Here is a 16,705-nt window from a genome sequence, read left to right on the forward strand (position 1 = left end):
TCCTGGAGAGAAAAACATGATTTCAAAGAAAGTCTTCATCGGTTTTGCAAACTTGGATGTTTTACTTACAAAATATAACGTCCTTTATATTGGTGTGCTGTTAAATCCAGATCTGGGTGCCTTTCATGGGGGTGTTGCGCCTTGCACTCACCGGCGTCACCCCAAATCGTCGACTCGTAGGTGTTTTTACACCCTCCCTCCCTCATGTAGGGGCGGAGCCTCCTCGTGGTAGCACCTGGTAACGCTTCGGCGGCTAATTCGAGCGGCGACCTTTTTTCCCACCCCCCTTAACCCTATCTTCCTTTCTTCTTTCCTTCTCTCCCTTCTTCCTTAATGGGCTGGATCAAGGTGTTATACGACCCGCGCCGAGGATCAGCCTGGCTGGGGGCCCATAAATAGCCCAGTCGCTAACGGAGTGCATCGAATATCGGGCGACCTTCCATGCTATTAAGCCTTACCCGGACATCGCGGATCTCTGTCCCGATGGACCTTTCCCCTTCTCCGCTACTCGTGGGATGTAATTTAGTAAGGAGGAAATATTTAAAAATAATAAGGAGGGCGGCTCTCCAAATAAGAAGCCGACAGGAGCTTGCTCTGCAAAGGCTACGGCTCAGCCGGGCCTCAAGTTAGATGAGAGAACTCCTCAGAGGTTCGCTGCAGCAGCGGCAGACAGACAGAAAAGGGCCGAGAGAAGGATCGGTAGATCATTGGTGTTATTGACGAGATCAGCGAAGATGGCAGGATCCCGAAACAGCAGTGGAAGTGGATTGAGGCAGCGCTCGTTACTATGGCCGTTAAGGTCAAAAAAGACAACACTGGTCCGCCGCATTCTTATACCGATGCGGGGTGGTTCCAGGGAAATGTTAAACTAAGCTTTACAAAGCCGCCGTCTCGCTGATAGGGGAGGTGTATCTGGGCGCGCGCCTCAAGGTAGTGTAGGCGTGTGATATCCCCTCATGATCAAGGGTGAGAGCCTGGGTTCCAGTGACACCAACGGACCCCGCTGATATCCTCGATCTGCTCCAGGAGTACAACCCGGGTCTATAAACCCAAAACTGGAAGGTGGTTAACGTGGAGAAGACTGAACGGGCGACGATGCAGATACTCCTGCTGATCGACAGCGCAAGCGTCGAAGCGTTGAAAAGGCAGGATTTCACGGTAAGCTATGGCTTCAAGAATATAAGCCTTAAGGTTTATAAGGCCGACGTTGAAGCCTTGGTAAACCTTGCGTCTCGTACGGAGGTGGTTGAACTCCCCCCAGTGAAGACGAGATGGAGGTAGACGAGGGCGAAGAAGCTGGTGGCTACGCTTCGTCAGGCTCGAGCGGAAGCTTGGCTCTCAGAGGGTTGTACTCTGAGGGTCAGCTTCTGGAGGATGGCGATTCTGACGCGACGCTCACGGAGGAGAGCACAAACAAACGGCGATTAGGGTCCTCCAAATAAACCTTCATCACTGCAAAGCAGAATCAGCTGCACTCCTACTGCACCTGTCTTCAGGTGCGGTAGACATCGTATTAATCCAGGAGCCGTGGGTCGCTGCCAATAGGATCTGTGGCCTGCGGACACCAACGTATAAGCTTTATAGCGCTTAGGAAAAGGGTAAGCCTCGCACATGTATATTGGCTAAGTATACTCTTAATCTTTTTCTTCTACCCTATTTTAGCGATGGGGATCTGACAGCGGTTAACGTCGAGGTGCTAGGAAGGAGCTTTAAACTTGCTTTCTTCTACCTAGCGCACCGTCACCAGGGCTCATTACCACCGTATAATTTCAGGGATTTCGTGAGAGTGGCAAATCCACGAAACGATTTCATCCTACTCGGAGGCGACGCCAATGCTCATCACGCCCAGTGGATTAGCAGTGATACAAATGATCGAGGTGAGTCTTTATTTAACTATCTTTCAGGAACTAATCTAAGTATATGTAATAGGGGAAATGATTTCACTTTCATTACGAGGAACCGCGAAGAGGTCCTTGACATAACCCTGGTCACAGACTCCTTCAGTGACCTGATCGTTTCATGGAGAGTTCTAAAGGAGCACTCCTTTTCTGACCATAGATATATAAGCTTTTCTATATCACAGGCGCACACAAGTCCTAAGTACATACCAAATATTAGAAGAACAAACTGGGGCTACTATAAGAAGATAATATGTAAAAAGCTATCTGAAGAGGTGCGAGTCCCAGAAAGCGAGGAGGAGCTAGACATGTTTGTAAATAATTTTAGTCAAAAATGTAGGAATGCTTTAGATAGGGCTTGCCCGACTAAAAAGGTTTTGGAAACTCACAAACCACCATGGCGGTCGTCCGATCTTGATAAGCTTAGGAAGTCATGTAGGGCGGCCTTTAATAAAGCAAAGCATGATGGACATGAATCCTCATGGGCTGCTTATAAAGCGAAAATAAAAATATATATATAAAACCAATCCGAAATGGAAAGCGATCCTCCTGGAGGGATTTCTGCGGCAGGATTGAACCCACATCCCGGCCTCCCGGTTAAGGAAGGCGCTATCGAAATCTCCAACCCAGATAAGTTACGTCCAAAATCCGGATGGGCACTGGACGGGCTCCAGCGCTGAAACCATAAACTTGGTAATGGATACGCATTTCCCAGCAAGTGCGGGCGTGTCTTCAAGTATTGTCAGCGGAGGGTCACCTAATGATCAGCTGATACGCGAAATCACAGATGATAAAAGGATAGATTGGGCTTTACAGACCTTTAAGCCCTATAAATCGCCGGGCCCGGATGGAACTTTTCCGGCTCAGCTACAGTATACTGCCGAACTTGTAAGGCCCTGGATTAAAGGGATGTTTATGGGTTGTCTTAATCTAAATTACGTACCAGTATCGTGGAGGGAAGTCAACGTGGTCTTTATCCCCAAGGCAGGGAAACCCTCCCACTCTAAACCAAATGATTATAGGCCTATAAGCTTATCTTCTTTTCTGCTTAAAGTACTCGAAAGACTCCTAGAGAACTACGTCAGGAAGAGGATTGAGCCGTCGCTTCTTTCGCAAGCTCAGCATGCCTATACCAAGGGCAGGTCAACTGACGCGGCCTTGCACTCACTGGCATTCGTTATCGAAAGGTCACTAGGCCTCAAGGAATACACACTGGTGGCATTTCTAGATATAGCGGGTGCCTTCAACAACGTTCTCCCGGAGGCCATAACCTCGGCGCTTACCGATCTGGGGGTGAACGCGTACCTGATGGAGTTTATATACAATCTGCTTACACGTAGGCAGATTAAAAGATTAAAGCTGAGCTAGGTGGATGCGTGATCCGCAGACCGGTCGGCAGAGGCACTCCGAAGGGATCTGTTCTCTCTCCGCTACTTTGGGTGGTTACCGTCAACCAACTACTACGCCTCACGGAATCAGAAGGTCACCAAGTGATCGCGTATGCAGATGACATCTGCGTCACCATGCGGGGGATTTTTCAGCAAACTCTTTGCAACCTAATGGAAGGGGCACTATCCAAAATTTCGCACTGGGCCACAGCCACAGGTTTGGAAGTCAACCCGGATAAAACCGAGCTTGTCCTCTTCACGAGGAGGTACAAAGTACCAAATCTAACACCGCCAAGAATTGGGGGTACGCTTTTAGCGCTTAGCGATCAAGTCAATTATTTGGGAGTCATTCTGGATAGGAAGCTATTATGGAGGGACCATATGGAGGAGCTATGCAAGAAGGCAACAGCAGCTCAAAGCAGGTACAAAGTACCAAATCTAACACCGCCAAGAATTGGGGGTACGCTTTTAGCGTTTAGAGATCAAGTCAATTATTTGGGAGTCATTCTGGATAGGAAGCTATTATGGAGTGACCATACGGTGGAGCTATGCAAGAAGGCAGCAGCAGCTCTGTTCATCTGCAAGAGGGCAATTGGCACTTTCTGGGGATTCTCCCCTAAGGTGACCTACTGGATTTATACAGCCATTGTGCGCCTGATTCTTCTTTATGGTGCCTTGGTCTGGTGGCCTGCGCTAGCTAAAACTACCTATCTTAAAACGCTTCAAAAGGTGCAACGGAGTTCGGAGCTCTGCATCACCGGGGCTCTCGGCTCCACTCCATCTGAAGCACTCAACACAATGCTATACCTTCCACCTCTTGGCCTGGTGGCGAAGGAAATAGCGGTCATCGCTGCTCTACACATAAGGGAAACAGGTCTCTGGTCAAATGGATCTAGTGGACACGCAACAATCCTGGGCACGCACACCCCAGTCCCAATACCGGTGCGCACTGACTACTGCACGCCAAAGAACGTCTTCGTTAAAAACTATAGTATATATATACCATGAAGGCAGGACTGGAATACCAGACAACATACGGTACCGGGTGCCATCAACATATTCGCGGATGGTTCTAAGCTTGACGGGAAGGTGGGAGCAGGCCTCTTTTCGCCGGATATGGGTCTAGAGATCTCTTTTCGCCTACCAGATCACTGTAGTGTTTACCAAGCGGAAATGCTGGTAATACACAGGGCTGTGAACCATCTCGGGTCTATGCCTAAGGATGGTAAACGGGTGTTTATTTTCTCAGACAGCCAGGCCGCATTAAAGACCCTGGACTCATTCGTCGACAACGCAAAGTCGGTCACTGAATGCCGCAGACCTCTTAACGAGATGGCTCAGCACTTCAGTATCAGCCTTATATGGGTACCTGGGCACAGGGATATTGAAGGCAATTGCATAGCAGACGAGCTGGCCAGAAGAGGCACCACCGACCATATCCTTCCTGGAAATGATTCGGTAGGTATACCCATGGCCACTTTCAGGCTTCGTGTGAACACAAGCACTATAAGAATTGCAAATGGACTATGGTCAGCAATATCATCGTGTGAGACATCCAGGCAAACCTGGCTCTCGTATGACAAGGGGCGCACAGAAGCGCTTCTGATTTTAAACAAATCAGTTCTATCGTCCCTGAGAAGGGTTCTAACAGGGCAATGCTTAATAGACACGCATGGTGCTAGAATGGGGGTAACGACCTTCGACTATTGTCGCAGCTGCAGATGTACAGAAGAGGAAGAGAGTGTCCAGCACCTTCTCTGTCATTGTCCAGCGCTTAGTAGGCGTAGGTTGGCGATCATTGGTAAACCTTTTCTGCATGACCTCGCTGAGGTCTCTAGCTATGAAGTCAAGGCTCTAGCAAAATTTATAATTTCCACGATGTGGTTAGACCCGCTTTAGGCAGGGTAGGGGTCCTCTTTGAGACCGTATAGGGTATTACAATGGGGCCCATTGGTGGTCTAAGTAGTGAGCTGTTACCATAGTGTCCAGCTCAGCCCTTGCAACCTAGCCTAACCTAACCTAAATCCAGATCTATATTTCTGCATTTAATAAAACTTTGTCTAGACTTTTATTTAGTGTTAAAAAAACTTTGGGAAACGGAGGTTTTATAAAGTGGTCCTTCACCAATTTCGTAAATATATATTCGAAGCACTCTTTAGAGTAAAGACAACGTTCTCTGTCGAATTTTGTTGTGATAGGTTTAACAGTTTTTGAGTTATGATTAATAATATTTGTAAAATAGGTTTTATCACAAGTGGGCGGTGTCATGCCCATTTTCAAAAAAAAAAAAAATGTTAATTTTTATTGAGTCTTAATATCAGTCCACACATCAAATTCCCAACATTCTAGATGAATGTTTTACTAAATAATAACGTTTTACGTGTTTTCCAAAATGTTATATATGTAAAAAGTGGGCTTGGTTACAATCCGATTTCCCTCATTTTTAATATCGATGAGAGAAGGGCGCCAAGGAACTCATATACCTAATTTCAATATTCTATTCTCAATATTTAATCACGTTATCGTGTGCACCTACAGATGGACGGAAATGGTTAAATCGATTCTTTTTTCATCCTCAGCATTATGATATATAATATATATAATTCTATATTTATCTCGATTCGTTTATGCCGTTACGATCAACCGTTATTTTGCCAAAGTTAATACACTCTTTGGAACTTTGAAGAATATATTTTCAATGTCATATAATGTAATTCATTGAAAAAAAACTGTCGCTTCCGTAACCGTAATTAAGCCTTTTAAAAAGATATTTCAGATTTCGAAAAATAACAGGCATTGGGTCTTTATTTCACCTTCTGTCTCTCATTAAGGGATGTAAAATTTCCCCTTCGCTTCGTTAAGTTTTGCACATTTTCACAAGCACTAAAAAACTACATCTATTTCTTGTCGAGTCCGAACCACTCATGTTCTCATTTATGTAGTTTGAAATGCGATGCTTGCGAATATCGCGTCCATTACCAAGGAATTACCCATATGTATTTGCGAAGTGTGTTATTAAGTTGACACGTGTACAATGAATGTATTTTTAATGAAAAGTATACGTTATTAGTTGTTTTATCTGTTTTGAGGCTGGTAATATTCCATCGTACACTGCGACAAAACCAGAGTTGGGAGCAGTGCACTAAATTTTGAACAACAGAACTTACAACTTAAGTGGGCTGACATAATCATGATCTAAGCTTAGGTATTAATGTAATTTTTTATGGATTTAAACGTCTGTGCATCTCCTCACATATTCGTAAAACTAGCCAATTCCCGCGGGCCAGTCCGCACGAAGAAAATACAACATACGACTATTGCGATACACCAATATATGATCATGAAAACAGTGCCGAGGCCATCCAGAATATAATCTTTGAATAGTCCCAACAAATAACGAAATGTTCGCAGTCGAGGAAATAACCGGACAGTGATAATTAGAAGGAAAGATGGGCTGCATTTCTTTTTTTAAATGATCTTATTGTGAATGTAAAAAGCGGAGCGTTAAGATTAAATTGTGTAAAAGAGACAACTTTGTATTGGCATGGATGGTTAGACTAGTTTGGGATGCGCCCCTTTTAGATAAAGCAAAGAACGAGGCAAACTGCTGACAGCGAGGAGAGATGAACAAGCAGCAAGAGTTGAGTTGTTGTATATTGGAACGATTTTCCGTCATCCCTTGTCAAATTTGGTTTTGAGACAGACCGGTTTCGGCGTTGCGCCATCATCGGTGTCGATTTTCGTTCTGATCTGTTGCTGTCGTTTGTCCTGTATTTATAGTTCGTAGGTACATGAGCAGGTATTGTCAAAATTTATTTTTGATAATTTTACACAAAACTAAATATACACAGTTTTTTGTATGTGCTGTGTGTTCATTCAGAACCGAGGGTGGTTTTTTACTGATCGATTTGTGTGGTTGACTGGGCAGGTAAAAATCCGTAATTAAGTCGATTGACCTTCTTTGTGGGTTTGTTGTTTTGGTTCGTTAATTGTTTTGTGTTTATTTGTTGTTGTGTGTTTGTCTGTTGTACCTGTGTGATTACTTTGTTTCTTGTAAACAAGTTTTAAAGGCTCGAATATTGTGTCAGAAATTGTGTTTACCTGTTCGTTTATTATTCTACCGTGGATTGTTTTCTGTTTGTATATTTCCATGTTTTTGAGTATGTTGAGACGTCGGTCTTTTTCTTGTATGTGAAGAACCCTAACTGTTTTATTGATGTTTGCTGGGGAACATTCATTCTCGACAATATGATTCGCGAAGATAGACTCGGGTATGTTTGGATTCCGTATTTTTTTGTTGTAATCTCTAATATGTTCTCTGAACCTCGTTCTTATTTGCCGTCCTGTTTGTCCTATGTAACTATGTTGGCACCAAAGGTAAGCTTGTATACGCCGTGGCTGCTATACGGACCCTCTGAGTTAGTGTTAGTTCTTAGTTTTCGCCCTAGGTTATTCGATGTTTTGAATGCTGTGTTAATGTTTTTTTTTTAAAGAACTTTGCCAATTTATATGTTGCTTTTTCAGTATATGTCGTCCAGCTATTATTTTCCTTTTCATTATTTCTTATTGCTTCTCCATTTGTCCTTCTGAGCTTATCTACTAGTGCTTTTTTATATCCGTTGTTTGCAGCGATATTATATATGACCTCAAGTTCTCTCTTATATGCCTCTTGTGTAAGAGGTGTTCTTTCAAGTCTATGTACCATGTGCCTTAATGCTGCATTTTTATGCTGATGGGGGGTGATTTGTGGTATTATGTATTATTGTGTCGGTGGCCGTTGGTCATAGTTAAATCTTTTGGCTTCTTTATCAATATTTATCGTGAGGTCTAGATAGTTGATTCCTCCTTCTTTTTCGGTTTCCATTGTAAATTTTATATTTCGGTGCTGCTTGTTGAGGTACTCCAGCACAAATCTTCGTTATTAGTAGTTAAAACGCATATTATGTTATCCACGTATCTAGCATAAAATGACACGCCTAATTTGGACTTCAGCTCCTGTATGTACTTTTCTTCCAGATTTTGAATGAACAATTCCATAAGAATTCCTGATGTGGGGCTTCCCATTCCAAGACCGTTTGTTTGCCTATATATTTTATTGTTGAATTGAAAATAGTTTTGGCGTGAAGTGGTTCTTAGCGTATTTGTGATTTGCATACTCTTCACTTTGTTTTTTGTATTATGAACTATTGTTGAGCTAACTATGTCCAAAGTCTCCGATAGTGGTATTGATGGGTATAAATCGTTTATGTCAAAAGATGCCAATTTGCTGTTCTTTGTTAGCTCTACGGTTTCAAGTTTCTCTATTAACTCTGTTGTGTTAGCATTGCATATTCGTTCCTTAGCTCCAGAGTATCTTTCAATATCGTTTTTAAATATTTGGACAGTTTGTAACATGGTGCCGATTTAAAATTAATGATGGGGCTCATTGGCGTGTCCGGCTTGTGGATTTTTGGTAGCGCAATCAGTGGAGGAGCCGAGGGGTTCATTTGGACCAATCTATGTGCCACGTTAGAATCTACTATATTTGAATTTTTCAAAGCGGGGTCGCCCCTCGGCAGTTTTGGCAAGCGCATCGGGTGTATGTCTGCAAAGAAAAGCTCTTAGTGAAAACTGATCTGCCTAGCAGACGCCGCTCAGAGTCGGCATAAAACATGTAGGTCCCGTCCGGCCAATTTTTAGGGAAAATCAAGAGGAGCACGACGCAAATTGGAAGAGAAGCTCGGCCTTAGATCTCTTCGGAGGTCATCGCGCCTTTCATTTATTTATTTTTTTATCAATACTTAACTACATTTATTATACTAAACTTTGTATCTCTTTTTAAATATATAAATTTATTTGAAATCAGCAAATGCTTTCTCTCAGCATGCACGCCAAGTAGCCAGTATCTCGTGATTGTAGCAGTGATCCTCATTCAATTTTGACTTATGTAGTGGGTCATGTGTTCTCCTACTATTGTTATTCGAACAGGTTCTCCGGGTATCGGCGCCAGGCTCGTTAAAGCAACGGACGTGACAGGAGCATTCCCCAAGTCATACACCTTTAAATGTTTGCAAGGTTCGTCATCATAGAACTGTTGGCTTATTATTCGAGGCTTGTTTTTTCTTTTGGAACGTGGTTTTACATGACGGGTGCCAAGCCCAGCACACAGCCCTCTCAGTGGGGATGATAGTTTTACTATTCGCGTTTGTAAAGCGAGTCGATCAAAGGTCCACTTGCAACCTGTGGTGGTCGGACTCTGCCGATAAAATCCCCCAGCTAGCCCCTAAACCCACTATGTCGGAGTAGCCTAGCCAGGTTGCCGCCTCCTCACATTAGCTCACTAATTAACGTATATTGAGTGGCGTCTTAGATGGTACTTGGTGCCAAGTGGCAGGAAGGAGCGAGCTATTTGAACCGTATGTAAAATAATCGTTTTGGCCATTCCTTGATGAATGGTGGCCAGAAGCTTTTCACACTTCCGTGGACTTCTATATACGGCTCCTCCAAGATTATAATTGCAAGTATTATACTGCTTAGGTACTTATCTGCTAAAGCTTTCCATAAGGGGGATTGAATTATTCCCGTTTTCTTTGCGTCGTAAAATCAACTCTTTCTGATTCGGGAGCGCTGAAGCTTTGCTGTCTTTATAGAACAAACCTCAAGAGATTCAGAAGTGTACGATATGGACTTGAAATAAGCTAGAGAAACCCCGTATATGAACTCAAAAGGCGTAATTTCTTATAATAGGAGGTAAATTCTCTTTTGGATGTGTATACGATATCCAACTTTTTATCCTTTCGACATTATTTAGGTCGGTCAATGATTTTAGGATTCTAATTTATAAGTTTCGACATATCGAACGGATTTTTTCTCCGCTACCAATATTTCTTCAGCAAGTATTCCCTGCAAAGGAAGGACATTTTTTCACTTTACACCAAAATGGACTGCGGTAAGGTGTCGCTATCAGTCCGCCTTTCCAATTTTTCTGGTTTCTTACAAGCGGAAGTTCTGGGTATAGAGAGATTGTGTACGCTCATGTTGGAGCCCTCGATAGGAGGGCGCGATGTGTGCTTTTACTCAGATAGCTAAACCACGTTCAAGATGCTTCAAGTTCGCTTCAAGACACAGTTAACTTCGCAAACATTACTCTGATAACAAGAACATCGAGGGCAACGAGAAGGCAGATGAGCTTGCAAGGGCAGGACACTGCCTGGAGGCGGTCGAGCTGCACCATCTACTTATATCAATAAAAAGAAACAGATTCAAGGAGTTCGCAGTCTCCAATTGGTACTCCTCAGACAACTACAAGATAACTAAGAGAACCTGTTCTAATAACAATAGTAGGAGAACACACGACCCACTACTTAGGTCAAAATTGAATTAGGATCACTGCTACAATCACGAGATACTGGCCACTTGGCGTGCATGCTGATAGATACCATTTGCTGATTTCAAATAAATCTAAATGGATAAAAAGAGATACAGAGCTTAATATAATAAATTTAGTTAAAGAATTGATAGATCACGTCTTTTAGGTCTTTCTTGTTTGTCGGAAAAAATACAACTCAACTCTTGCTTCTTGTTCGTCTCTCCTCGCTGTCAGCAGTTTGCCGTGTTCTTTGCTTTATCTAAAAGGGGCGCATCCCAGCCTAACCTAACCATCCATGCCAATGCCATGTTGTATCTTTTACACAATTTAATCTTAACGCTCCGGTTTTAACATTAACAAATAAGTAATACGAATATTAATGGAACTATTTCAAGATCATTTAAAAAAAATATGAAAGAAGTAAAAATAAATCCAGCATATTATTCCTTATAATTATCACTGTGTGGTCATTTTCGCTACTGCGAACATTTCGGGATTTGTTGGGACTATTGAAAGATTATTTTCTGGATGGTCTCGGTACTATTTTCATGATCATATCTTAGCATATGGTAATAGTTTTATGTTGTATTTTATTCGTGCGGACATCTCATTAACACTTAACGCAAGATCTTGTTAATGTCAGCCCACTTAAGTTCGGGCAGTGTATTTGCTCCTAGTTCTGGCTTTGTCGCAGTGTACGATGGAATATTATCAGCTTGGAGACAGATAATTTAATGAAAAGTACACTTTCCAATTTAATAACACAATTGAACTTCGCAAATAAATATGGGCAATTCCTTGGTAATGGCAGCGACATTCGAACGCATTACAGCCTGCATAAAAGAGAACATGAGCAGCGGACTGGACGGCTATAACAATATTTGAAGAAAATATTGTGGCTACCTAAAAAATGTAAGCACATACATATATATATGACCATATATGATGAGGTTCGGACGCGACAAGAAATATAAGTAATTTTTTAATACTTGTGAAAGTATGACAACTTAAAGAAGCTAAGGGGAGATTTTACGCTCCTTAAATGAGATACAGAAGTTGAAATAAAGACCCAATGCCCGTTATTTTTCGAAATCTGAAATATCTTTTTAAAACGCTTAGTAACGGTTACGGTCGCGAAAAATTTTTCTAACTGAATTACACTATATGACATTGATAATATATTCTTTGCGAGACATCAAGTTTTAGGTCTATTAGAGTAAACAAAATCTGCATACCCTTAATTTCGAATACGCCCTCAAAGCCCGGGATAAGGGCCCAAAAGCTCCTTTTCATAAGCGGAGACGTACTCAGGTATATACCGTTTCCTCTGTCTATTCTTGGATATATTTTTAAGTCATTCAATAGAGAACGTTCTTGTGCTTCTAACGATGTACATATGTTACTGTTATAGAAGAAATGGCACAAAAGTACAAAATAAATCAAAACATTAAAGAGGCCATAAATAATTTTCTAGTCAACAAATATATATATATATATTTTTTTTTTAATTTAAGCAGATAAGATCCACAAGAAAAGTGCAAGCAATCTTGTAGTGCTTTCTTTTGTGTCTTCATATTCCAATAAAACCTACATTAACCTTTAAAATTTTTTTTATTTTTTTAACCTTTAAAATTCATATGTTGTTGAAATCAGAACTGATCTTAGATTTTCCTCAGATAATCCTTTGTATACATAAATTGAAAACGAGATACAAAAATTTACACTTTAGTCATATTTTGTAAGATTTGTCTAACATCTCGAATAATCAATTAGTAGTGAATACACTGCTGAAAAAATGCCTTCTTTCTGAAGTTTTGTTTGGTGGCTAAACAGAAATAAAGTTACAGGCCAATATATGGAAGAGAGTTAATGGACTTGACAAATTTTTAACACCAATAAAAAATGTTACCCGAACTTTCTGGAAAAATTTTAGTAAACAGACCTATTTGACATCTGAAAGCTTTTTTAATTTCAAGTCCTAGGAAAATAATAAGGATAAGGGCAATATCAATTTACAAAACTTAGGTTTTCTAAAGTTTTTATAATACTAAATAAAAGCTAGACAAAATTTTATTAAAAGCAAAAATATACAACTGGGTATAACAGCGCAACAATATAAAGAAAGAACGTTATATTTTGTTAGTAAAACATCCAAATTTGCAAAACCGATAAAGCCTTTCTTTGAAATTATGTTTCTCTGTCCATGATGAGGGGAAGGAATAAACTATTTGATTTCCACATCATACATATATTTGACGCTTAATGCGAAGTGATAAATATAAAGTCTGACCACTTTTGATTTTCGGTTCGTGATGGACCTTATTTGGGATTTGCCCACATATAGATAAACAAACAATTGCAAAGAAATACTTTTTTGAAAAAGAATAGCAAAATGCGTAATTTCATTTCGCTAGAATATCAATAAGTACATTTAACTTGTTATTTTGATGGAGCAAAATATGTTTGTTCAACTAATTAGACAAACAAAAAACAAGAAAGGGTGTCTAAGTGTGGGTGTAACCGAATTGTTAGTGCCAATTCTAATTAAACAATATTTTCAGCCAGCAACACGTTTATGGAAGTGTGTAGCGCTAAAATATGAAATTTATTTTACCATTGAAATTCACAGATTTAACAATATTCGAATATCAACTTACACTTGTTTTTATCTATGCAAGTATAAGATACTTTTTTTTCTTTTTTTTAGCATCCAATATATTTTGCCAACTGTATACAAGAATACATATAACAAATTTGAGGTTTTTTAAAAGTAATTCATAATTAATTAAACTTGATGGGCATGGTGGGATTGCTCTCAGTAGTGCATCCATCTTTTTAAGAATTCATCAGTGTTGAAGATCTGTGATTGACTTTCTTTTCAGGCACGTGAAATTAGTTGGTCTTGCTGACAGGGCTAGAATGCATGGGTTGGAGTGAGTTAGAAGCCTCGTGTTGTATCAAATAGTATTCGGAATGTACCTAAATTAAAATTTTTCTTGTCACACTTATGCCGCTACAATCACAAAAATTGTATAGGCTGTCTTGTTTTGATTTCGAATTCAAAACATATTGCGAGCATTTTCTATTAGCAATATAGGAGTATTACATATATGCACTTTCTTATCTTCCTTCTTTTTTCAGCGAAGGTATTCACAACTCCTATACTCCCTGCCAGAACCTTACATTCTTGAAGTATGATCGACCATTGATCCCCGAACTTCTTCAACTCATCAATCAGGCTACGTATATTTTCGGTTTCCACGTCCAGTGTGACATTTCTAGCTTGCAGTACCAGCTTTCGATGATTTATTACCGCCAACACTTTGAGCTAAATGGAGGCTAAGAGGATACACTTAAATTTCCCCATATATGCTTCAACTAGCACACCCGTCAGACGTTGTTCTGCCTTAATTTGATTTATCTGCATACATTTTAATAAGCTTTTTCCGTCTAACTCTGCCCTCCCCCCTTCACTTTTTCTTTATCCTTTTGTTCACTCCTCCCTCCGTCTTTTTCGCTTCATCTATCTCTATCTTCATCTCACTCTATCTCTTCTCTATCTAGTCTCCTTCTCCTTCCCTCTTTTCCCTTCTCTCAAGTTTTTCCCACTCTTCTTAATCCCTTATTGCCAGTCCCAGAGGGTGGTAAGCATTTTGTTCCAGTCCCATTCCGAGTCCCACTCCCACTCCGAGTCTCAGTCCTAGTCCTAGTCCTAATCCCATTCCCAGCCCGTCTCTGGTCTACTTCCCGGAAAAAAAAGGATCGTAAATACTAACATGTATAGGCAAATTTATATACCAAATTTCAGGCAAATCGAAAAGGACGTATGTATGTAAATAGGTATGTGGGTATTATTAATTCATGTCTTTATTTCGGCTTCGCATGCATATTTATCAGCTTTGCCAGGTTGATGCGGCTAAATCGAGTATCACAATGAAAATTACTTTAAGGCTCTCAGCAACAGCTTTCATTTGATATCCATATTACATACACATTCTAGGGGTATCAGGGGCCACGTTTTGGCCTATATCTCGAGACCCTAGTCACCCAGCGGTATAAAACTTACTCTGTACTAAAGCACACATGAACAGCTTCAGTTTGATATCCATAATGTAGAAACACATCCTAGTGTTACCCTGGTCCACGTTTTGGCCTATATCCCTAGTCACCCACGGGTACGAAAAATACCCCGTATCAAAGTACTCATAAACAGCTTCCATTTGATACGCATATTGTACAAACATATCCCAAGATTACCCAGGTCCACGTTTTGATCTCAAGACCCTAGCCAGAACGGGATAAAAAGTATCCTATGTCTGTCTCCTGGTTCTAGGCTACCTCTCCACCAATTTTCTGCCAAATATGTTCATCTGTTCTTGAGTTATAAAGAGTATACCTAACACGACTTTCTTTTATATTTATACTTACATCACATTAGAAACTTCAAAAATAACAGTATTTTTCCACTATTTAATGGCTGTTATTATTAGGGGTGGGACTATTCGAATAAAAATTATTCGAATAATAAACTCTTTTATTCGCCAGGTATTTGTAATCCGAATAATATTTATTCGAATTTTTTATTCCTTTATTCGGATAGTACTATCCGGATAGTGCGCACTATCCGGATACTTCGAATATTAAAATAAAAGCCATTGCGTTTGTGTTACGCTCATCGCTTGTTAAGATATATTTTTGTTTGTTTGGGGTTGCTTTGTTAATATTCATTTATTTAGTTACATATATTTACGTAACCAAAGTTGTGCTTGAGTCTTAAGCTAGAAATAGTTATCGGGGTCGTTTACCACTGTACTGATAACATATATGTAATCTGGCATCCCAATGCATGCACTGTGAGAAGGCAACCCTACGTCGTAAAACATGAGAAGAGAGAGAGAACGAATAACGAAACGGTCAGTCATAAGAGATAAGTGGTCAGCCGAACATCAGCGGTATCAGCCGTATTTTACAAAACTTCTTAAATCTTTAATTTGACTCTGAATTTGTCTTAAATATTATTCTACTTAAAATTGAACCGAATTACTTTACTGTACAATATATAATTTTCATTATATAAACATTTTTATTCACAAATCAAACTCTTTTGATTTACATGGGGGCTCAACCGCTCAACCAAGCAGACAAATTTCTGGTGAAGCAGCATGTTACGTTCAAATAAAAAGCAGCGTGGGAAGAACAAGAAACCAAGTTCGATCACAAAAAAAAGTGAACAAGTGTGTATCCAAAGCGAAGCGAACGACACTTTCAAAATACAACGGCGTAAAGTAGGTGACAAAGACGAAAACGACGAACAGTTGAACGCGCAGGGCAACAGTAACATACTTGAATCTACTCCGTGTGTAGCAAGCAGAGCAGGCAGCAGCGCAGTTGAAGCAGCAATGGACAACGAACGAGAAAAACGAAACAACAGCTTTGAATCAGACGAAGAAAATACATATGTACGTTCTAGTGAGTTGGCAGAACTAATCAAAGTACTCGCTGAAAAATTAGAAAAAGACGATAAAAACAAAAGCAAAAATAATGTTACCGTGGAAAGTTTTTCTAAAATTATACCGGATTTCGATGGCATTTCGATACCAGTTAATCAATGGATACGCAATTTCCATGATAACGCAGAAGCATACGAATTAAGTGCAAGACAAAAATATGTAAATGCTCGTAATAAAATGGTAGGTACGGCAAAATTGTTCTTAGAAACCACCACTGTTTATGATTACGAATCGTTGTGCGCAGTATTACGAGAAGAATTCGAGCAGAAGTTGAGTAACGCTGAAATACATAAGCAGCTGCGCTGTCGCAAAAAACGTACTTCTGAGAAATTTCACGATTATGTTTTGCAAATGCGAAAAATTGCGGCGCTTGGAGAAATAGAAGATGAGGCTGTCATAAGTTACATAGTTGATGGCATAGAAGTGCGAGACGATTTGAAATTTCCTCTATATAGTTCAACGACGTTTAAAGAATTACGGAAAAGGTATGAATTAGTAGAAATGATGATAAAAAATGGTTCATCAAACAGACACCGACAAAATACACAAATAAGTATGCGC

Source organism: Eurosta solidaginis, chromosome 2, assembly GCF_040869045.1.
Source record: "Eurosta solidaginis isolate ZX-2024a chromosome 2, ASM4086904v1, whole genome shotgun sequence".
NCBI classification, from domain to species: domain Eukaryota; kingdom Metazoa; phylum Arthropoda; class Insecta; order Diptera; family Tephritidae; genus Eurosta; species Eurosta solidaginis.